Source organism: Bidens hawaiensis, unplaced genomic scaffold (assembly GCF_021521415.1).
Source record: "Bidens hawaiensis isolate Kalapana, Puna unplaced genomic scaffold, B.hawaiensis_p1.1 tig00001511_1, whole genome shotgun sequence".
Lineage (NCBI taxonomy): Eukaryota > Viridiplantae > Streptophyta > Magnoliopsida > Asterales > Asteraceae > Bidens > Bidens hawaiensis.
Genome location: NW_027491085.1, coordinates 3,471,133 through 3,495,397, shown reverse-complemented (window position 1 = coordinate 3,495,397; position 24,265 = coordinate 3,471,133). Strand labels below are relative to the sequence as shown.

The following is a 24,265-nucleotide window of genomic DNA, read 5'->3' as shown; positions in this document are numbered from 1 at the left end:
ATTGGGTTTCATTCACCATAAGTCACTAAATAAATCCACTTTCGCACCCTAACCTAAGACACAGCAAAACCCTTAGTTCTTTTCTCTATGCAACCGGTGGGTAATGGGTGGAGATATGACTTGCTACCAAGCTTATTACATTGTGTTCATACTTGGTATTGAGGGCAGAGAGATACTAGCACATTTTTTGCTGGTCCAGATATTAAACCGAGAGGAGAGATGTTATATTATGAGGGGTATGAACATGTGTGCCTTAACCGGAAACAAAGTACACTCGTTTGGGCGGTTTCATAGTTTTAAAATGTATCATTAAATTATTTGGTGGGTTATCAACCTTGACAGTGTCAGTTCTTGGGAATTGGGTATGACCTTATACCTCACTAGTATTAATAGTGATAATTAATGAACCGTCGATCGAGGTGTATGTGTTGCATGAGAGTTTGCTTGAGGGCAAGCAAATGATAAGTGTGGGGATGTGATGTGTGGGTAAAAGTACATGCTTTAAGTGATTTATATTGTGTGTTTTACTTGTTATATGTATCGAACACAAATACTTTGATAGGTTTTATGTTTGCAGGTGTGCGGAGCTTAACGGAGCTTAAAAAAGCTAACTTGGAGCATTCATGACAGAGTGTAAAGGAAAGTAATGATGCATGAGATGATAGAGAATTGAAATACGAAGACGTGGCCGCAAACGGGGAGGAAAACGGAGTTGAAACGAAGATTCTATGAAGAAAACAGTGTTTGGCCTAGCAGACCGTAAAGCAGTCTCTCCAGACCATTGCTTACGGTCTGACCGTAGCTTACGGTGGCCAGACCGTAGCTTACGGTCTGGTCTGACGAAAAAAGTGATTTTATTGATTTTTCTTCCATATTTAAGGCCCAAAAACCCTATAGTCGAGATTATTAAATCATAATCAGTCTTGGGACTTCTTGCAGGCCATCATACATCATCCTAACACCTACCAATCCCTACCATCATCCATGTTATCACCATCTCAACCAAGAATCAAGATCTTCAAGATGCATATGATAGGCTAAAGCTTTTGTGACCATCTCCGGGCGTAGGGTTGTGTTTGTAGTTAGACTTTTTGGTTTTGAACCTTAATATTGGATTTGGATTTGGTTAATCATTCGGTTAGTTGAATCTTTACATTTTTTTATGCATTCAACAGTTTTTCATAATTGAATGTTTTGTGTTTTTATCAGTTTATTGATCTGTGGTCATCAACTTTTAGGATTAAGTTCTTTGAGTCATTGACCTGTTTATCATTTACCATTAAATCACTTACATTTATCAAACCTTAAAACTGGTAATCAATTAGGTTATTATTCATCCAAACCAAATGTTCGGATTAAGTTCTGTCAATTAGTGAGGTCAAATATCTAGTCTTTTGATTATAAGTGTAATCAATCGAGTTTTCCAAATAGGTTTAACAATTGGTCTAGTCTGCTTCACAACCTGAAACCCGGAGTTTGGTTACTTTTCTCAAATTGTTTACAAACAAATCATTATTTAATCTACTTGACATCGTTTGTCCATCCTAGAATAATTAATTAAAAAGTATTAAACTTGATTAGCACTTTCCACTGATTCCCTGTAGATTCGACACCTTACTTGCTCTAGCTAGTAAAGGTATTTTACAAATGTTTTTGATTGACCTTTCGACATCGATCAATGTGTTGTGGAGGGGCTACAAAATGGGGGGATTTGCGCTATGAGTCAGCAAAGGATAGTTTTTTTTTGTTTTTGGGGTGTAATGGGGTTGTAGCCTTATATATATATATATATGTATATCACACACACAAAAGAATATAATAATAATATTTTTCAAACCATGGCCGACAAGTAATATTCCTCGCCCCCCCCCCCCCCCCCTCTCGCCCCAAAAGTCGCCCGGGGAGGCGGTGTTCGTGCCCAAATTCGCCCAGTTTCGCCCCAACTTCTCGCCCACTACACTTAGCCTTAGAAGCTTCTTACTTGTGTAAGACATTTGACGGAATCGGTTATATCCATTAGTTTGCTAAATAAATATTAGCTCAAGCTAAAGGTCCGGCCTCTTTCAAGCTTTGTTTCTAAAGCTTGAGCTTAGTTCGTAACCTCGGGTTGAGCTTGTTTATTATTTATTATTTACTTTATAGGGTCAAGTTATTCTACAAATGGTAGCAAAAATGATAAGTGTGAAAAGCCATAAATAATTGACATGTGTCAAATGGGAACCAAAAGAAAAAGGGTATAGAGGTAATTGTACACATTTTCTCTCTCCACATGCAATGCACATGTTAATACCCCCAAAATTTTAGAATGTTTATAACTTTTTCGTATGACATTTTTTTTTAAAAAAATATCATCATAATAACAAGCGTTTTTTTATCTTTAATATGAGTATGATTTTTGTTATATAAAATTTAAAACAAATATCACGTCATTGTGTCTTTTCACACACAATTGTGTCTTTTCGCTTATCATTGTGTCTTTTTTCGTCATTGTGTCTTTTCGCACATCATTGTGTCTTTTTTCATCATTGTGTCTTTTCGCTTATCATTGTGTCTTTTCGCACACCATTGTCTATTTTCGCTTATCATTGTGTCTTTTCGCTTATCATTGTGTTTTTTTGCACACCATTGTGTCTTTTCGCTTATCATTGTGTCTTTTTTCGTCATTGTGTATTTTCGCTTATCATTGTGTCTTTTTTCGTCATTGTGTCTTTTCGCACACCATTGTGTCTTTTCGCTTATCATTGTGTTTTTTTTCGCACACCATTGTGTCTTTTCGCACACCATTGTGTCTTTTTTCGTCATTATGTATTTTCGCACACCATTGTGTCTTTTTGCTTATCATTGTGTTTTTTTTCGTCATTGTGTCTTTTCGCACACCATTATGTCTTTTCGCTTATCATTGTGTCTTTTTTCGTCATTGTGTCTTTTCGCACACCATTGTGTCTTTTTATCTAATACATAAAACACAATGCTTAATACATGTTACACAATAACTTGAAATGTAAAACACAATGGTGAATACGTATAGCACAATGACCTAAAACGTAAGACACAATGGTGAATATGTATAACACAATGACCTAAAACGTAAGACACAATGGTGAATACGTATAACACAATGACTTGAAACGTAAAACACAATGGAAACAACATATTACACAATGACACAATGAACAACAAAAAAACACAATTAAGAAAACCCATTAATTTTTTTTAATTTTTATATAACAATATGATACTCATATTAAAGATAAAAAAACGCTTATTATTATGGTGATTTTTTTTAAAAAAAATAATGTCGTATGAAAAAGTTATGGACATTTTAAAATGAAAGGGGAATTGACATGTGCCTTGCATGTGGAGAGAGAAAGTCAACAAAGATGGTAATTACCTTCATGCCCTTTTCATCAATTTTTATTTATTAAATTAATCTCAGTCATTCAAATCTAAGATCAATGGACTGGATTACTTCACATCATTCTCATTTTTGTTGTCCTTTGTATTTTAACTTTACCCTTACTTTATATGTATACTAATTATCTACTTAATATTTTCATTTATTTGAACAGAAAAAGGAAAGGAGATTATAGATTATATACCTGGATTATCTTCATTAACAATAGCAGACCTTCCAACAATCTTTCATAGTCGTGGTGAGATGTTTAAGAGCAGTATACCCAAGCTATTCGAAATAAAAGCAAATTATATCCTAATATCAACCATGTACGAGCTAGAAACTGAAGCCATTGATCGCGTTCGAGCCAAGTTACAAATGCCCATTTACACATCTGGGCCAAACATACCTTACTCCCAAATCGAACCTGGCCCCTCACTAGACTTAAATTCGTTAGACTCCAAACCACCACGAACCGTCTTGTATGTGTCTCTGGGTAGTTTCATGTCGATTTCACGTGCTGAAATGGTTGAAATCACATTCGGGTTAACTCAAAGTGGTGTTAACTTTTTGTGGGTGGCTAGAGGAGAAGCCTCATATTTAAAAGAGATTTGCGGAAAGAATGGGATGGTGGTGGAATGGTGTGACCAACTTAAGGTTTTGTTACATTCTTCAATAAGGGGGTTTTGGAGACATTGTGGGTGGAATTCGGTGAAAGAGAGCTTGTTTTCGGGTGTGCCGATGTTGGCATTTCCTATAGCGCTCTACCAACCACTTAATAGTAAAATGATAGTCAAAGATTGGAAGATTGGATGGAATATGAGGGAGAAAGTGGGAGTTTTTAAGAGATATGAGATTGCTAAGGTCGTAAGAGATTTTATGGATTTGAAGAGTGGTGTGAGGATCAAGATGACGGAAAGAGCGAAGGCTTTTTCAAGAATTTGTCTAGAAAGTGTAGGTGAAGTTGGAACGGTAGATGAAGATCTTGATGCTTTTATTAGAGATATTGCAATGGCCTAAAATGAGTGAATTAGATTTAGATACAAGAAGAACAAAAAAAAGCTCGACATTCGTAGCGTTGCAGGTAATCTTCTTTATAATACCATTGATGTTACTATTGAATAACCCAAATCCATGGGGTGGCGGACTGCCGGTGCAATTTATTACCCGTTTAACTGTCCATTTATTGTAATTGGATCCTTTTTATTATAAACGCATGACATTGTTAATGTGTTCTTTTTTTAACCAAATGTTACTTATCAAAATTTATTGAGGAGTGGATTTTTTTTTCTTTTTTCCATTTTGGTGTTATGTTCTGTAGAGGTAGGGTATGAAACCCACCATTTGACAAAGTATAAAACTAATTGCATACGCTTGGCGGAACACTAGGCGCCAGAAAATCACTAACGCCAGGCGTAGTGAATGGCGCAAATAGTGGAGTCCAATATAACCTTTTCCTGACACCTCGGGAATGGTAATGCAAAAGTCCCACCAGCATGGGACAAAAAGATGGTGACCCACATAGGGATAAACGCCAAACCAATGGGGATAGGACAACACATAAAGGACGGTAAGAACAGTACAATCACATCCTTGTCAAAAAGCCATGATACCCACCAACTTCCACCAACCACCACGACCGTACGAGTGGGGAATAGTATTGGTGAAAAACCTGACAAGGTGGTTGGCCACACACTCTCTCTCCTCCGGCTATAAATACCGCTAAACCTCCAAATGGTAAAGGATATACTTTCTTCTGCTATCACTATCAGATTATATTACCTTGTACTATCAAGTACTGATTCTCACGCCGGAGGGTGGTTACGAGAGAATCCCCCCTATTCCTCGTAACGAGCTCACAATGTTCTGTTTTACAGGTTACACTTGTCTGCGCCAAGAAGGTTTTATAACCCATCGTGTAGAATACTCATCCATTACCCTCGGACTAACGTGTTAGACCTTGAGGGATAGATCCGTGTTTCTTCATTGGCGCCATCCGTGGGATGATTTCAGATAAATCACCCGCCAAAATAGGCATCATCATGGGATGATTTCAGATACATCACCTGCCAAAATAGGCGCCATCATGGGATGATTTAAGATAAATCACCCGCCAAAAAAAAGGCTACGCCATGGGATGATTTAACATAAATCACTCGCCAAAATAAGCTACGAAACGGGATGGCTTAACATGAATCTACCGCTAACCAGCGGATACAATTAAGGAAGTTACCCGCCAAATATGTGGAATTACCCACAAAAATAAACCAAACCAACAAGGAAAAGCGGTGACAACCAAAAGTCCATGATAAGTCCACAGCCCCCACTTCTTGAAAGAAGGGCGACTATGGACTAGGGGGACTTGTAGAGGTAGGGTATGAAACCCACCATTTGACAAAGTATAAAACTAATTGCATACACTTGGAGGAACACTAGGCGCCAGGAAATCACTAACGTCGGGCGTAGTGAATGGCGCGAAGAGTGGAGTCCAATATAACCTTTTCCTGACACCTCGGGAATGGTAATGCAAAAGTCCCACCAGCATGGGACAAAAAGATGGTGACCCACATAGGGATAAACGCCAAACCAATAGGGATAGGACAACACATAAATGACGGTACGAACAGTACAATCACGTCCTTGTCAAAAAGCCATGATGCCCACCAACTTCCACCAACCACCACGACCGCACGAGTGGGGAATAGTATTGGTGAAAAACCTGACAAGGTGGTTGGCCACACTCTCTCTCTCCTCCGGCTATAAATACCGCTAAACCTCCAAATGGTAAAGGATATACTTTCTTCTGCTATCACTATCAGATTATATTACCTTGTACTATCAAGTACTGATTCTCACGCCGGAGGGTGGTTACGAGAGAATCCCCCCCCCCCCTATTCCTTGTAACGAGCTCACAGTGTTCTGTTTTACAGGTTACACTTGTCTGCGCCAAGAAGGTTTTATAACCCATCGTGTAGAATACTCATCCATTACCCTCGGACTAACGTGTTAGACCTTGAGGGATAGATCCGTGTTTCTTCATGTTCGAAATTCGTTAATGCTGAAAGGTTTAGAATTGAAATGAAACAATACAAAAACTCAATACTACCTAAGAATGCAAGGCCGGCCAAATAATTTTAGAGGCCAACACGAAGGAAAAATTTGGCACCTTTTTCAAAATTTAAGGGTTTAAAACACACTATTTTATTCAGAGTTAGAACAACAATAATAACTTTTTTTTTATATAGAACAAATATAGTATCACACTACTCATGAATTCTTTTATATGAATTAATTAATAGCTACCAGTTTCATGTTATAAATCTAGCAGTTGTCATGTCCTAAATATTAAATTATAAATTCAGAAACTATACTTCAAAAAAAATCAGTAAGTTATGTATATTATAAAATTTAAGGTTATTTATATTTATATAAATAAATACCTTGCATGAAAAATAAAAGGGAAACAAATAATTTACTGTAAAAAATGACATAAACGGACCCTTCCATCACCGGAGCACTAAAAATTTTTAGGAATAAGAAAGGCCACCAGGCCGGCCGATGATTCTGTTGTAGGATTGATTTATATATTTTATTAATATATGTTTTATAATATATATAAATTCAAAAATTCTGAAACGGACCCCTATTTATTTGGGTGGCCCTAAGCTCTAGTTTTACCTAGTTGTGTAAGACAAGTCAGAACCAAGGTATCGGAACCGAACCGATGCCTCAAAACTGTTAACTTGTGTTACCTTACGATTTTAGTTCATTATAAACAATACCAAAACCATAGGGGATGAAAGTATTGAAATCCATCCCATCACACCCATATAGTTGCACGTCCACTTAGAAACTCCGTATAATCTACCAGTACTTATACTTTTTGCGTGCAATATTTTTTAATATAACATAATAATATAACTAAAAAAACTAATTTATACAAATAGAAAAAACATTAAACATCCTAATAACATAAAAAAAATACAAATTACAAATTTAAAAATAAAAATACAAATTTATTCCCGATCTTCGTCCCCTCCAACTATTCGCCTTCTTTCTTGATCTACTCTAATTTCCTCAAGATAAGCGCTTGTTCTTCTTCGAATACAGATCGCCGCATGGGTAAAGGTTGCTAAAGTCCTTAGTAAGAAAGTTTAACTTCCTAAATCTATTTTTTGAAACTTTCACTCCGACCGCCGTCTCGAAACTAGTCGATATTTTGTGTGCATCTTCGACAAATTCCGAATCGACCTCGGTAGTTGTGGTTGATCTTTTTCCCTAATCCCTTCCGAGTAGTCGACATAGGACTTGTGGTTGATCTTATAGCCCAGACACGTTTAGGTCGATCCCTACATGAGCATCTGAGTTACTGATGAGACATACGCACCGAACGAAGTTGCTTTTGTATGCTTTTGCATTGAGCCACCATCAATGTCCGGTCTAACTAACCCGATCCATTCCGAGCACGACTTGAGTATTTGCCACAAGTAGTCCCACGTTTTTACCGTTCCATACTTGTTGAGCACTTCGGCTTTCAATTTGTCGCATGTCAATACTTGAAGATCGTCGCCAGGGCCGGCTCATGGGGTGTGCCAGCCGGACCTTCGGCCGAAGCACCTAATTTTCGGGGCCCAAACTTTTTTACGTATATATATATATATATCAGTAAAAGATCCTGAGTCAAACGACACTGTCAATTGGTCCATTTAGTCTTTAATTTTAGTGTTTAAAACTCACCTAAAAGGTCCATAGCGCGGCGCCAGAATACTAGGATATAGTCGGAGACGGGAAAGCATGTGCAGCAGCCAGCACGAATGTGTTTCAAACTAAGTTTTCGCATATGATAAAAATGATCCCTCACTTATTTTAATATTAATTTATACATAAACAATTTTAACCTTTAAGTTTTACTATTAGTATTATTAAACCCTTTACTTGATTTATAATGGAAGTATAAAATAGATTTATGATCGGTATTTACATATGAATCCACGCTAAAATGTATGATGTTTGAAACCGGTTGACGCATAATTATTGTGTCTTTATAAATTAAGAGATAATGTTGATTCATATATAGTTTTTTTACTAGCATTACTAGTTTAAAAACATTAAAACGTGATAAAAGTGTCATATTCTGTTATCTGCGATGACAGAATATCTAGTTTCCATCACTAACGCATCCATATACATAATATCCAGAAGTTTTTTCCTAAACCTATTAATCCAAAAAAGAAATCGAGGTAGGCCAATGAGCTTATATATTTCATCACTAAAAATTAGCTAGTTTAAATTCTCGGAGACGAAATACCTAGTTTCCATCACTAAAAATTAGTTAATATATTTCATTATTCGTTAAGGCCTATGGGCCTTTTTATTTCGGCTCGGCCGAGGTATTTAAATTCTTGGAGACGGCCCTGATCATCGCTCCCGCTCGGTCACACTCGACGACTGTTTCTATTATGCTAATTTGTCAAAAGTCCAACATATTTGCGAGTTTCGGACTATCTCCCGATATCATATTGTTGGTACGGTTACTTCCCACCAACCTATAGAACAACTCTTTCACTTTTGCCCAAAATACACTGTAAGACCCTAACCCGTTTATAACAATTTTAGGCGTAAACATACGTTCGTTAGGACTTAAAAACCAGGTCTAATTAAAACTTTTGCGGATGACATGATAACATGACACCACATACATAACTAGTAATAAAATTTTTACAAATTTTATATTTATATGATACGAAGACTATATTAGACTTTGTCTTCTAAAATGAATCATTATAACGGAAGCTTGTTCGGTTCGGTTGTGTTCAGTTCTTTAACAGCTTGACCATCAATCCATGTCCTTCAATTAAGTTAAAACATGTCATGGAAATTCGCCATAACAATTAGTCATACATACTTTACATCTACTTGTAATAAACACAAGTATACTTAACCCATTCATTAATATTTTCACTATCATTGTCTTTATAGAATTTTTCTTTTAAAACATTAAGAGGGTCTAAGTGTTCTCACTTAGTAAATCCCCCTTTTTGTCCTTTTATATTTGTTATTTTAGTATTTACAACTAAAAATTAGGAGTTGCGCGTTCATGCACAAAACCCTAGCCTTTACGACCCCATGAGTCGTTTATATAACAATTTACTTATTCGAATTAATCGTAAGAGTTAAACGGTTTTAAAATTACAGATTAAACCCAACAAGCACGAACTCAGTAATTGTACAGTAGCACCAGCAGCCCATTTACACCCATTTTCCGTTTCCCTGTTATCTCGTTACCCTTTTTCCACTACAACCATATTGTAGCCGGTAACTTCATGGTTCGTAAATCTAATTTTCATGACCCCGCTATTCATTTTTAAGTCAGTGTTAAAACTAACCTTGTCGTTTGACTCTTTATGCCTCAGACGACTAGGTAATATCAAATGCACCCATACCATTGCCCGGCGGGCGTTTTGGTCACTTTTAACATTTACCGATATCATGATTTAATTCACGTACTTGGCAGGGTCAAAGTTGTGACCCGTTACCAATACCTTGTATCTCCTTTTAGATAACTCAAAAACGCATTCTATTACCATCATGCTTACCTGTAGGACAATTCTCAACAGGACAAGCATTATATGTCAACTTCAAATGGTGATAGTTTCACCATTTGACATGTATGACCCGTTCACGCATATACCCATTCCGGGTTACTCCTTTTTTTTGTATCTTAGTTTCACCATTTGACATGTATGACCTGTTCACACATATACCCATTCCGGGTTACCCATAGTACCCGTTTATGACTTGGTCTATAAACCAAACCCGATAACCATTAAAATCCTTGTCCCATATACTAGGAATATTAGTTTTCAACTCTCACTTGACCCTTTTAAGCCAATTTGAACCAAGTCTCGAACGTTAAAGATTACAACCCAATCCCGGGTTGTGTAACACCCCGACCAAGGGCGGATTATACATCGGGGCGCCACATATTGCTTCATTACTCGCGACACTATTGGTGTCAATATTTATTAATACACATTTTATCGCGCACAGCGCAGCGGGGAAAATAAAGAACATAAATCAAACATAAATCAATATATTATAAATTATAACATTCAAACAACATTAACTTGTCTTGATACATTTTAATTCTAGGTCCAAAAGTAAAAACGTCCTACGTGTCCGCAAGCTCCAAAACAGCTACTGCAAACCTGAACATGTGTTAAAATAAACGTCAAACACTTGCGTGTTGGTGAGAAATCAAGTTTAATAGATAATCATAGATAATCACAGTAAATCTGCGCGCAACACGTGTATGTCTAGAGTTTAACAAGGGTGTAATCAGATTGTGATCAAGCCTAAGATAGTTCATAGATCATAGTTCAATCCATGCTCCCAATTGAGCATAAAAACGAGAAAACATCTGTGCAAGTGTAAACCAAGAAAACCGTAAACGATAGGTCTCCCGTGTTCAACTAATGGTACCAACGGAACTGCGGAATAGGCCGAACAAAGCGGTTAATGATACACACATACAAATAAACAGCCAAGTAAACGTCCTCAACACATGGGCTACTGCGCGACTAAAGTTCATAAACAAGTTTAAGACTCAAGTTTTGTATGAACACATGAACATCCCAAAGCATTTAAAATAAAAAGGGATTAGATACGAGATAACTCACATGATAAACGATGCGGTGATAGATAAAGCAAGAACCAACTTTAAACAAGCACAAGTTAACCTATAAATAAGATTATTGTTTTAATGATTTGTTTTAAGTCTTGATTATAAGTTAGCATAATTAATAAGTAAACTATTATATATAATATATATTACCGGAAAAGCAGGAAGAACAAGGAGGAAGACGGAGGCAGAGAGGAAGACGGCAGAGAGAGCAAGGAGCAAGAGAACAGGAGAGATTAAGTGTTTTGTGTGTGATGTGTTAGGAAAAATAATACTATTATTTATAGAGAAACCCTAGGGAACACAATCCTAGAAAAGGGGAAAAGATCTCAAAAAGCAAAAGATATCAAAAAGCATAAGAATCCAAAAGCAAAAGATATCAAAAGATATGGCAGCTGCAGGGGGCAAGATAAAGCTGACAGGGAACAGTAACAGGCATGGGCAGGTCAGATAAAGGTACTGGTCAAGCATGGCAAAAGCAGATCTCAAAAGATAATGTCAGTCACTTTTTCTGCCAACCAATGGGGTTGGTACGCATGCTGCGCCGAAAGTAACTATTCAGACATAAAGCAGATTAGGTCAACAGCTCAAAAGATAAGACAACACAAAAGCAAACGGCTAGATTTAAACAGAAGATACAAGGGTTAAGCGCGGGAAGGCTGAGTGCGCGAGCGCGAGGGCTGGCACAACAATCCTTAGCGCACTGCGGGAAGAATCACAAATCCTTAGCGTGCTGCGTGAAGAACAAGAATTCTAAGCGCATCGCGGGAAGAACATACATTCTTAGCGCATTGCGGGAAGAACATGCATTCTTAGCGCGCTGCGAGAAGAGTTCTCTTCACGCATCGCAGGAACAAGATGTCTTCACGCAGGCTTCCATGTAAGGAGTCTGGCGCGTGGAGCTGCAGACATCCTTAGGCGGGAAGAACCAAAGGACAAGCAAAGAGAAGAGGGAAACAAAGCGTAAGGGTGGGACGGCGACAAGAGGGAAAAGAGGCGGAAAGAGAGAAGGAAGAGGGACGGGACGGCGGAAAGAAAGAGAGAGAGAGGCGGGAAGGAAAATATATATTATTATTAAAAACAAAATACAAGTATAAATATTAAATAATAAAAGAGAGATCGGGTCAGAGAAACGGGTACCTGGGTCGGGTCGGATCGGGGCAGATGTCACAGTCTCCCCTACTTTAAGAAATTTCGTCCCGAAATTTATCTCGAAGTAGGTTGCGCAGAGAACAGGTGCGGGTACTTGATCTTCATTTGATCTTCCCTTTCCCATGTAAACTCGGCTCCGCGCTTGGACTCCCAGCGAACTTTCACGATAGGGATCCGACTGTGCTTGGTTTGCTTAACCTCGCGATCCATAATCTCAACAGGCTTCTCAACGAAATGCATGGATTCATCAACTTGAACTTCATCAAGTGGAATGTGAAGGTTCTCGTCGGCTAAACACTTCTTGAGATTGGATACATGGAACGTTGGATGCACATTACTGAGCGCGGGCGGCAGGTCTAGTCTGTAGGCAACTTTTCCCACACGCGCGAGAATCTTAAATGGTCCAACATATCGAGGAGCAAGCTTACCTTTCTTCCCAAAGCGGACAACACCTTTCCAGGGCGACACTTTGAGGAGAACAAGATCACCAACTTGAAATTCGAGAGGCTTCCGCCTACAATCTGCGTAACTCTTCTGTCGGCTTCTGGCAGTCAGCAGATGATCACGGATCTTGGCGATTTTATCGGTTGTCACTTGAACAAGTTCGGGTCCTGTGATTTGAGCTTCTCCCACTTCGCTCCAACAAATCGGGGAGCGGCACTTACGACCGTAAAGTGCTTCAAATGGGGCCATACCGATACTGGAATGATAGCTGTTATTATAAGAGAACTCGATCAAAGGCAGGTGCGAATCCCAATTACCTCCAAAATCAAGAATACTAGATCGGAGCATATCCTCAAGAGTTTGAATAGTTCGCTCAGACTGACCGTCAGTCTGAGGATGATATGCCGTACTCATGTCCAAGCGAGTTCCTAGCGCAGATTGGAGAGATTTCCAAAAGCGAGATATAAAACGGCCATCGCGATCGGATATGATGCTCAAAGGAGTACCATGGCGGCAGACGATTTCCTTGACATAAAGCTGCGCGAGATGCTCAACACGGTAGTTTTCACGAATGGGCAGAAAGTGAGCAGATTTAGTCAATCGATCCACTACTACCCAAATGCTATCATGTTTGCTTGCTGTCAAAGGTAACTTGGTAATAAAGTCCATCGCTATACCTTCCCATTTCCACGTAGGAATTTCTGGTTGTTCGAGCAAACCAGATGGGCGCTGGTGTTCAGCTTTAACTTTAGAACAAGTCAGGCACTTAGCTACGAACACAGCAATATCCTTTTTCATACCGGGCCACCAATAAGTTATGCGCAAATCCTTGTACATCTTATCAGCGCCGGGATGAATAGAATACCGAGATTTGTGCGCTTCACTCAGGATATCAGCGCGAAGATTCTCATCACAAGGGATCCAGATGCGATTGAGATAGCAGAGAATTCCACTCAGATTAGGGACAAAGAGTGCTTCCGCGCCACACGCTAACTCGGCGCGAAGGTTACCATTACTGATGGATGCGCGCTGCGCGTCACGAATACGCGATTCAAGGTTGCTTTGAATCGGCGCGAAGTGAAGCTGGTGTGCGCGGCAAGATACAGTTAAGTTGGCAGGGTTTTCGGCTGAGCGCATCGGCTACCACATTAGCCTTACCAGGATGATACCGGATCTCACAATCGTAATCGCTGATGAGTTCGTTCCATCGGCGTTGCCTCATGTTAAGTTCCTTTTGATCAAAGATATGCTGAAGGCTTTTATGGTCAGTGTAAAGGATACACTTAGTACCATAAAGGTAGTGTCTCCAGATCTTCAAGGCAAAAACAACTGCACCAAGTTCGAGGTCGTGAGTTGTATAATTCTTTTCATGAACCTTAAGTTGCCTTGATGCGTAAGCGATAACCTTGCCTCGTTGCATAAGTACACAACCGAGACCTTGGTTGGATGCATCGCAATACACGACAAAATCATCATTACCCTCAGGTAGCGCAAGAACAGGAGCTTCACACAACAAACGCTTGAGCGTTAGAAAGGCTTCTTCTTGCTTCGAGCCCCAAATATACGGTTTACCTTTGTGCGTCAGAGCTGTTAAAGGCAAAGCGATCTTTGAGAAGTTCGAAATGAAACGCCGGTAATAACCAGCTAAGCCCAGAAAGGAACGGATCTCAGAAGGAGAGGATGGCGTAATCCAGTTCTTGATTGCTTCAATCTTGGATGGGTCGACATGAATACCCATCTTGTTTACAACATGACCAAGAAACTGTACTTCATCAGACCAAAATTCACACTTGGAAAGCTTAGCATAGAGTTGCTCGGCTCTAAGCTTTTGCAATACCAATCGGAGATGTTGCTCGTGCTCGGTCTTGGTCTTAGAATACACCAGAACATCATCGATAAACACGATCACGAATTTATCCAAGAAAGGCCTACACACCCGATTCATAAGATCCATGAAAACGGCGGGTGCGTTGGTTAGACCGAAGGACATGACCAAGAATTCAAAATGGCCATAACGAGTACGAAAAGCAGTCTTCGGAACATCTTCATCGCGGATACGCAACTGATGATAACCAGAACGGAGATCGATCTTCGAGAAACAGGAGGCACCTTGGAGTTGATCAAAGAGGTCGTCAATACGCGGTAAGGGATACCGGTTTTTAATGGTGAGTTTGTTCAACTCGCGGTAATCAATACACATGCGAAACGATCCATCTTTCTTTTTAACGAACAACACCGGAGCACCCCAGGGCGAAGAGCTAGGGCGAATGAATCCTTTAGCAGTCAACTCTTGGAGTTGGCTGGCCAATTCTTGCATCTCAGCGGGTGCAAGACGGTAAGGAGATTTAGCAACGGGGGAAGCACCAGGGACAAGATCAACACGAAACTCGACTTCACGAGCGGGAGGGATACCAGGAAGATCATCAGGAAAAACTTCAGGAAAATCACGCACAACAGGGATATCGCGAAGCTTCTTTCCTTCATTGGGTTTAACCACATGGGCTAGAAATGCAATACACTTCTTCCGCATGAGTCTTTGGGCTTCGGCGCAAGACATAAGTTTAAGACCACTGGAGGGTTTTTCGCCGTAGATATGAAGATCACCATTTTCTCGAGGTATGCGAATCAATTTCTTGGCGCAAATAACTTCGGCGCGATTCTTCGAGAGCCAGTCCATACCAATGATAACATCAAAGCTTCCAAGAGGCATAGGGATGAGGTCGATCAGAAAATCGTTTTCGTTAAGGTTAAGCGTGCAATCTTTAATTACCGAGTTTATTAAAACAGTTTCGCCATTAGCCAATTCAACTGAAAAATCTTCTTTTAAGTTATCGCGCGGATCGCGCAAGCTTCCGCTCAAAGGCGCGAGAGATAAAACTTCGATCGGCGCCAGTATCAAAAAGCATAGATGCATAAAATCCGTTAAGCAAAAATGTACCATTAACTACGTCGTTATTCGCTTGCGCTTGGTGCGCGGTTATGTTAAAAGCTCGGCCACGCGTCACTTGGTTCGAAATTTGGTTCACCGGATTCGCTTGAGTAATCTGAACTTGTAGCCTTGGGCACGCGTTCCGGAAATGACTTGGATCACCGCAGTTAAAGCACGATCTGGGTCGTGGGTTTTGGTAAGTTGGCTGTGGGTTCTGCGGGTAAGCTGGTGGTGTTGGCGCAATCGGATTGGAGGGAGGGGTTCTACAGTACTCAACGGAGTGACCTACGCGGCCACATCGGTTACATTGTCGACACGGACTTGAGGTGGGTGATGAAGTCTACAGGTTGGGCAAAAGGGTTGGTTTCCTGTGTAAGGTTTCTTAGTTGGCGGGGCAGGGAGTGCGGGATTGGTTATGGCATAGTTGTGGCCTACAGGAGGTGCTGGGTAGGTTGACAGTGGGTTAGGCGCGTAAACTGGAGGTTGATAAATGGGTTGTTGGACAATGGGCGGGTTGGTAAGCGCGTAAGCTTGTCTGCGCCTACGTTTCTGGTTATGGTTTGAGGGTTCAGGTTTGGTTTCTGCGGGTTCAGGGGCAGTTTTGGTGGGTTTGGTCTTCTCAGTTCCCCGTAGGAACAGGGTTCCTGCTCTGACATGGTTGTCGCTGAGCACAGCGGCCAATTCGATGGCGTCAGAGAGGGTAACTGGGTTTCTGGCCCATACAGAATCTTGAATTTCCATGGGGAGACCCCCAAGGAATTTCTCGATGGCTCGGCGGGAAGGGGTAACAAGGTGAGGGACCAGTAAGCTTAGCTCGTGGAAGCGCGTCGCGTACTCGCGCGCTTCACCGCTGTATTGCTTCAAGTTCCAGAATTCTTCCTCCAGGCGCTTAACTTCGTTGGGAGGGCAGAATTCTCGCGTAAGAATTTCCTTGAATTCCTCCCATGTCATGCTAGAAGCAGCCTCTGCGCCACGCGCATGAGCTACTCCATTCCACCATGTAAGCGCTCTGGATTCCAGGACACTGGAAGCATATAGGGTTCGTCTTTCTGAGGGGCATTGGGTATGGAGGAAAGTGTTTTCAATCTTCTCAAGCCATTGGAGCATCACGGTGGCTCCTTCAAGACCTGTGAACTTCGGAAAGTTACCCGCATTAAAGGACTTAATGTTATAACTGGAGGTATTAGCATTGTTTTGGCTCAAAGCTTGGGCTATTGCGGCGGCCATTTCCTGGGAACGTTGCTGTCTACGCATGCGCGAGGCTTCTCTTCTCTGAAATCGGCGAGATAGCGGAGGCATTCTATAAAAATTTTAATTTTAGTTAATATCTTGGTTTTAGCGCAAAGTTTTAATCTTATAAAGCTTGGTTTCACGGAGTTAGATACTATCAAAAGTTAAAGTAAAATAAATGATCCTAAATGCAGACTTAATAAAGGTAACAAATTCGAATCAAGAACCGACAATTCACGTATCACCATGACTTTCTGAGTTCTCAATTTAAAATAGCTAGTAAACGAGTATTGGAGATTGACGATTCATGTATCACCATGACTTTCCAATCTTCAATATAAAATATACAAGAAAATGAGTATTGGAGGTTGACAATTCATGTATCACCATGACTTTTCAAGTCTCCAACCTCAGAACATAATCGTAAATGGAAATTGAAAATCAACTATTCATGTATCACCATGACTTTTCGGATTTTCAACCCCAACAAACGAATATGTAAGTAAAATCAATAAAAATCGAAATTCAACAAAAGTCGAAATATCGCGGAATAAAATCATATACTGCGCAAGCGCGAGCATATTCATAAATAACGAGTAATTAACAATAAGCGCGCAAACATGAGATTTCTCTCATGCGCGAGAAGGGACTCTTAGGTATTCTAGGCCGTTACGTCTAACCACCTATCCTAAAGTCAACGAGCTCTGATACCACACTATTGGTGTCAATATTTATTAATACACATTTTATCGCGCACGCGCAGCGGGGAAAATAAAGAACATAAATCAAACATAAATCAATATATTATAAATTATAACATTCAAACAACATTAACTTGTCTTGATACATTTTAATTCTAGGTCCAAAAGTAAAAACGTCCTACGTGTCCGCAAGCTCCAAAACAGCTACTGCAAACCCGAACATGTGTTAAAATAAACGTCAAACACTTGCGTGTTGGTGAGAAATCAAGTTTAATAGATAATCATAGATAATCACAGTAAATCTGCGCGCAACACGTGTATGTCTAGAGTTTAACAAGGGTGTAATCAGATTGTGATCAAGCCTAAGATAGTTCATAGATCATAGTTCAATCCATGCTCCCAATTGAGCATAAAAACGAGAAAACATCTGTGCAAGTGTAAACCAAGAAAACCGTAAACGATAGGTCTCCCGTGTTCAACTAATGGTACCAACGGAACTGCGGAATAGGCCGAACAAAGCGGTTAATGATACACACATACAAATAAACAGCCAAGTAAACGTCCTCAACACATGGGCTACTGCGCGACTAAAGTTCATAAACAAGTTTAAGACTCAAGTTTTGTATGAACACATGAACATCCCAAAGCATTTAAAATAAAAAGGGATTAGATACGAGATAACTCACATGATAAACGATGCGGTGATAGATAAAGCAAGAACCAACTTTAAACAAGCACAAGTTAACCTATAAATAAGATTATTGTTTTAATGATTTGTTTTAAGTCTTGATTATAAGTTAGCATAATTAATAAGTAAACTATTATATATAATATATATTACCGGAAAAGCAGGAAGAACAAGGAGGAAGACGGAGGCAGAGAGGAAGACGGCAGAGAGAGCAAGGAGCAAGAGAACAGGAGAGATTAAGTGTTTTGTGTGTGATGTGTTAGGAAAAATAATACTATTATTTATAGAGAAACCCTAGGGAACACAATCCTAGAAAAGGGGAAAAGATCTCAAAAAGCAAAAGATATCAAAAAGCATAAGAATCCAAAAGCAAAAGATATCAAAAGATATGGCAGCTGCAGGGGGCAAGATAAAGCTGACAGGGAACAGTAACAGGCATGGGCAGGTCAGATAAAGGTACTGGTCAAGCATGGCAAAAGCAGATCTCAAAAGATAATGTCAGTCACTTTTTCTGCCAACCAATGGGGTTGGTACGCATGCTGCGCCGAAAGTAACTATTCAGACATAAAGCAGATTAGGTCAACAGCTCAAAAGATAAGACAACACAAAAGCAAACGGCTAGATTTAAACAGAAGATACAAGGGTTAAGCGCGGGAAGGCTGAGTGCGCGAGCGCGAGGGCTGGCACAACAATCCTTAGCGCACTGCGGGAAGAATCACAAATCCTTAGCGTGCTGCGTGAAGAACAAGAATTCTAAGCGCATCGCGGGAAGAACATACATTCTTAGCGCATTGCGGGAAGAACATGCATTCTTAGCGCGCTGCGAGAAGAGTTCTCTTCACGCATCGCAGGAACAAGATGTCTTCACGCAGGCTTCCATGTAAGGAGTCTGGCGCGTGGAGCTGCAGACATCCTTAGGCGGGAAGAACCAAAGGACAAGCAAAGAGAAGAGGGAAACAAAGCGTAAGGGTGGGACGGCGACAAGAGGGAAAAGAAGGCGGAAAGAGAGAAGGAAGAGGGACGGGACGGCGGAAAGAAAGAGAGAGAGAGGCGGGAAGGAAAATATATATTATTATTAAAAACAAAATACAAGTATAAATATTAAATAATAAAAGAGAGATCGGGTCAGAGAAACGGGTACCTGGGTCGGGTCGGATCGGGGCAGATGTCACAGGTTGCACCTTAATACCCCCGAACTACTCTTCTTTAGTTTTCTAAACATTTCAATCTTTTGTTAGTCATTTAATCAATATTACAATTTGACAACAAACTTTAGCTAATAAATTGAAGTGAACAAAGTCACTTACGTTTATTTGCTAACTAGAACTCCTGTGCACTCCATTAGCTTGTTTGACCCGTTTTATCCAAGCCTCCACCTAGCTTGACAAGATCAAACTTTGTCCAATTTCCACAAGATTGTCGGGTTAGTCAATATAACATGACCACAAAATTCTATGGACTCATACATACCAATTTATTAAAACACTAATTTTTTTTGTCAGTTTCACTTTTAAAAGTCAAACTGCTCATAGGTATGTATATTTTCCTATCATTACATACAGTGGTGTAAATACTCATACAAACCATTTGCAAGTCCTTTAGACACTTTAAGTATGTCACATGAAGTTTTATTAGTTCTATACAATCAATGCATCATGCCTAATGCAAGTATATGCAATCTTATGTGTTTACTCGATTACTAATATCTTTATTAATGTGCAGCGATTTCATATATCTCTGCTGTAATCAGCCATTTTGACCTATGTAACATCCGAACTGGTTTAACATGTTCAAAGATGGATCGTAGGGGATTCAAATAACTTTTCAAGCATATAAAGAACACCCTCTAACTATGTTTCTATGATTTTATAAGATTTTTACAAAATCAGGACAGAAGCATAAATATTCCCGGTCAGCATGTTTTATATCCTGACTAATCACTTTGGTCTACTGTTTTGGACAATTTCCGATCCTATTTAGACTTTCTTGATCAAATATGAATTGAAATAGGCACGTAGGCCTTTCCAACGATATAAGGTCCGTCCTCTAACTCATAACGAAGCGTGAGATACACGCTCTACAAATTAACTATTTCATTCTGTCAAAAGTGACGGATTTCATACTATATTGCACAATTCAAGTTTCATGTGAGCATTTCATCAAACACTTGGTGTGTGGTCAATAACATAGCATTAAACATAAGTGTTCTAAACATAAATCAACTTGTTCCTCATCCAAATTCTATTATCTAACATCAACAAGTTTAAAACACAAAATTTCATTTAGTGTGGCAATAATCTTAACATTTAAGCTAGAATAATCATAATTCATACAAGTTATTTGTGGTGGTTCTAACACAAATACATGCTCAATTTCATGTTATTCAACATAACTAGATTTCTCCCAATCTTAAGGTTAATCACAATTGAAGATATTTTAACATACCTTATGTTCACTAAGTTGAGATGAGCACAACCTTGATCACATGCACGGTTTTATCACATACTTTGCCTTTCAATTTGAAGAATTTGAAGAACAAGGGTTTCTCCCCTCTTGTTCATCTCCCTAATGATCGATACACACACACACACACCAAGTGTGTGTTTTAATTTATTTTCTATTATAATGTTTATACTTTCCAACTTGACAACTTCAACCACTCATGATTAATAAGTTATATAGTTTAAGACTTTTTGAAATATATAAATATTTCACCATTATTAACTTAAGTACTAACTAGGTTGAATATTATTCTAGTTACGTGTTTCAAACTTTTCATGTTTCATACTCGACTCGTTTAATATAATATTTTGGGGTGTTACATACACGATGCCTTTGATATTCCGCTACTGTTAAATAAAGATAACTCACAAACATATTTTTAAAATTTTATCCGAAACAAAACAAAAAAATAAAATACTTGTATGGGTAATGTAAATCAGGTAAACTTATCAGAACGAGTTCATTACTAATAAAATACTCGTATCGGGAATGTAAACAAGGTAAACTAGTCACGACGAGTTAACTACATATGAACTACTCGTATGCGTAATGTTTACCAGGTAAACTTATCGAGACGAATTAATTACCACTAAAATACTCGTATAATGAATGTAAAGTAGTCGTTGACCAATATATACTCGTAACGACTAGTTGACCAAACAAACTAACCGGTCCAGTTAGTGTTTTGTAAAACAAACCAGTTAGATGCATTTGGTAATCAAACACATTGTCGTGGTTAGTTTGATAAACTACTCGCGACTCTTAAGGTTTTAGAATCCAGTCGTCGCGACTAAAGGATATTTTATTTACTCGTAGGCGTTGATTACGAGGCTTTAAACTTATTTAATCTTTACCAATAAATGATTAGTGAAACAGGTCGTTACGGTTAGTTTATAGACACGTGACAAGTTTTAGTTGGTTATACAAACTACTCGTGGTTAATCATAAACTATTCGTCACGACTAGTTTATAATACCTATTTTGAGAATTTGTTGTAAATGAAACCTAAAACCTGAAAAACGTATTCATAAACGCTTATTTTGGGGATTTTCCCAATTTTAAAAATACATGCTTTTCGATCTTCGGATATTTCAACCCAGGCATGACACAAAGCATTTTTCTCATCTTTTGTCCAATGAGTTATTTTTCTTTTTGGAATGAGTTCCTCAGCTCAAGCCTCCCGCCCCTCCTTGGTTCTCTTTTTGGGCTCGTTTGCCCTTAGCGGCTTGGGTACGAGCCTCTTGTGTCTCCGGAACAAAAAAGTCGGGAGACGGTGGTGGCATTTGACCAAGTTTTGTTCCACCTCTGTAGCGGCAAACACCGCATAGTTGTCTTGACCATACGACATTTCTGGTCGATAACAACTACCTCATTGATCAATAATTTTTAAAAATTGTAGATGAGAATTTGGAGTATATTGTTTTAGAAGTAGTGTCGAGAGAATTAAGAGTGTTTGTAATTTGTTAAAGGTAATTGTTGGGGTTTATGTAGGTTAAAATTCTAAAAATAAAAATTTTTATTTTACCAAGCCAGCTGTCAAATTACACATTCCCTTGTAAAACGGTCACTTTAGCCCAAGCCAGTGAGCTGGCGTGGGCTCGCTCACGACACCCCGTGTGGTGGCTCGCAGTGGTGGATGGCTTTGGCGGTAGCATGTCCACAACGGACAGCCTTAATGAAGGAACACTTTCATGCATGAGGAGCAGCTCAACTACTTCCCATCCTTGGCATGATCTCATGATTGGTACTTCAACTTTTTATTTAATAAATTTTCTATGTAACTCATAAATTAGATATTTATTGTGCAAAACGTAGGAATTACTCAACGCAAGACCATGACCACCAATCATATTCAACCGTATAAGGATGTGACTCAATATAGTTAAAATTCTAATTATTTGTAATCACTAGAGTCTAGATTGATGTAGGTGTATATTTCAGCTCGTTTTTCATTTCTATCTCTATAATTACATTAAAAAATATTATAATCCTCTCACTTGTTCAATTAAATAATATTTGTTATACATTTATCATTACAGTTTTTTTTCTCCTCTATTCACAAACAATCCAACAAATATTAAAAAATAAATAGGGATAAACAATGTTTCCTCAAATTTACAAAAAACCATTAAATTTCTCTCTCCATCCTATAACTTACACTCACAATCACTCACAACCTCACCCTATAACATCACTCTCATTGACAACTCAACTCCACTTTTACTAAAAAGAAATAATTTTTCCTTCGTTCATCTAAACAACCCAACCAAACTTAAATTTTCATTCTTATTCATAACCCAACCAGACTATTTTCTTATTTTTTTTGTCGAACGGTAACTTTCACAGTTAAGTTATCTCACTGCGCGAACACGTCGTGCCCCGCCACCCCACTCAGGCCAACTATGTTGACATGATCGGGATCCACGCTGGCATCCGAGTTTGGCTTGGCGTTCCCGATAAAACCCAGTTGGCTCACCCCGTACGTAGGCACGACATGTTTTAATGCTCTGGTAAAATCCGGTCTGAATCAGGATTCGAACCTGAGACATCCGGGTCATCCATCATGTTCCTGGCCATTGGGTAAATATTACTATTAGTTTTCATTGTATTAAAAATAACTTTTGAATTAAAAAAACCTACTTTATATATAAAAGAAGTTCTCTACGCTACGAGTAAAAATAATTTAATGAACTTTGGTATTTTTTTTATTACGTTTTCTTGAATTAAATAGGATTATATTTTTCTTGATGAAGTTTAATTAAAAAAATATAGTTTAAATTTGAATTGCTCAGTCTTCCATTTTATAATTGTAATATATCTTTTAAGACTAGCCGTGTGCCCGCGTGATGCGGCGGAGAATGCATGTAAACATGTCATCGGATGTGTAATCGGTGTTAAAACGTGTATTATGAATAAATTAATGTATAACTGGTTTTCGAAATTTTAAGCTTTTTTTTACAATGATCTAAACTCATTTGGCTTATATCTCGTTATAACTCGAACATGTTTTGACCTGTCAAAGTCCTCAATCGTTGACTCGAAAAAATAAAAAACAGATAAAAATGATCAAAAATCATTTTGCTGTGCATTTTGACTTGAACCAAAATTGATATTTTTTTTAAATGTCACGAAATCATTTTGCTTATAATACGGACATCGATATTTAGTAAATCATACATAGAGACGTCAACAAAAATAAACACGTCCTGATTGTATGTTTGAAATTTATTAAAACTTATTATATTCAAAGATATAAAAGAAAAAAAGAAGAAAAAGGAAAATAGTTGAATATATGGGTAAACTTAAGGGGATGGAAAAGTAATTATTAATTAAATTTACAAAAGTTGAGTATAGTTAAAGGGTTAAATTTGTAATTATATTTTAGGTTCATAATTGCATATTTGAGTTGTACTCTTATGCTTAATTGACTTGTACATTATAATAAACACATCAAAATAAAATAAAATTTACATTGAAACGTCAACAAAAATAAGCACATTGCAACGGTAAGTTCGTTTTTTTTAAACATAATATATAAAAAGAT

At 38.6% G+C, this 24,265-nt stretch overlaps 1 protein-coding gene and 1 pseudogene across 1 annotated transcript in view; one reads left to right on the top strand and one right to left on the bottom strand.

The window, feature by feature from the left end:
• The window catches only part of LOC143583388 (pyrophosphate-energized vacuolar membrane proton pump 1), a 148,073-nt gene that overhangs the window by 30,416 nt on the left and 93,392 nt on the right, over nucleotides 1–24,265 (bottom strand). The gene's annotated exons all lie outside the window — the stretch shown is intronic.
• Nucleotides 729–4,449, top strand: LOC143582004 (UDP-glycosyltransferase 87A1 pseudogene; annotated as a pseudogene).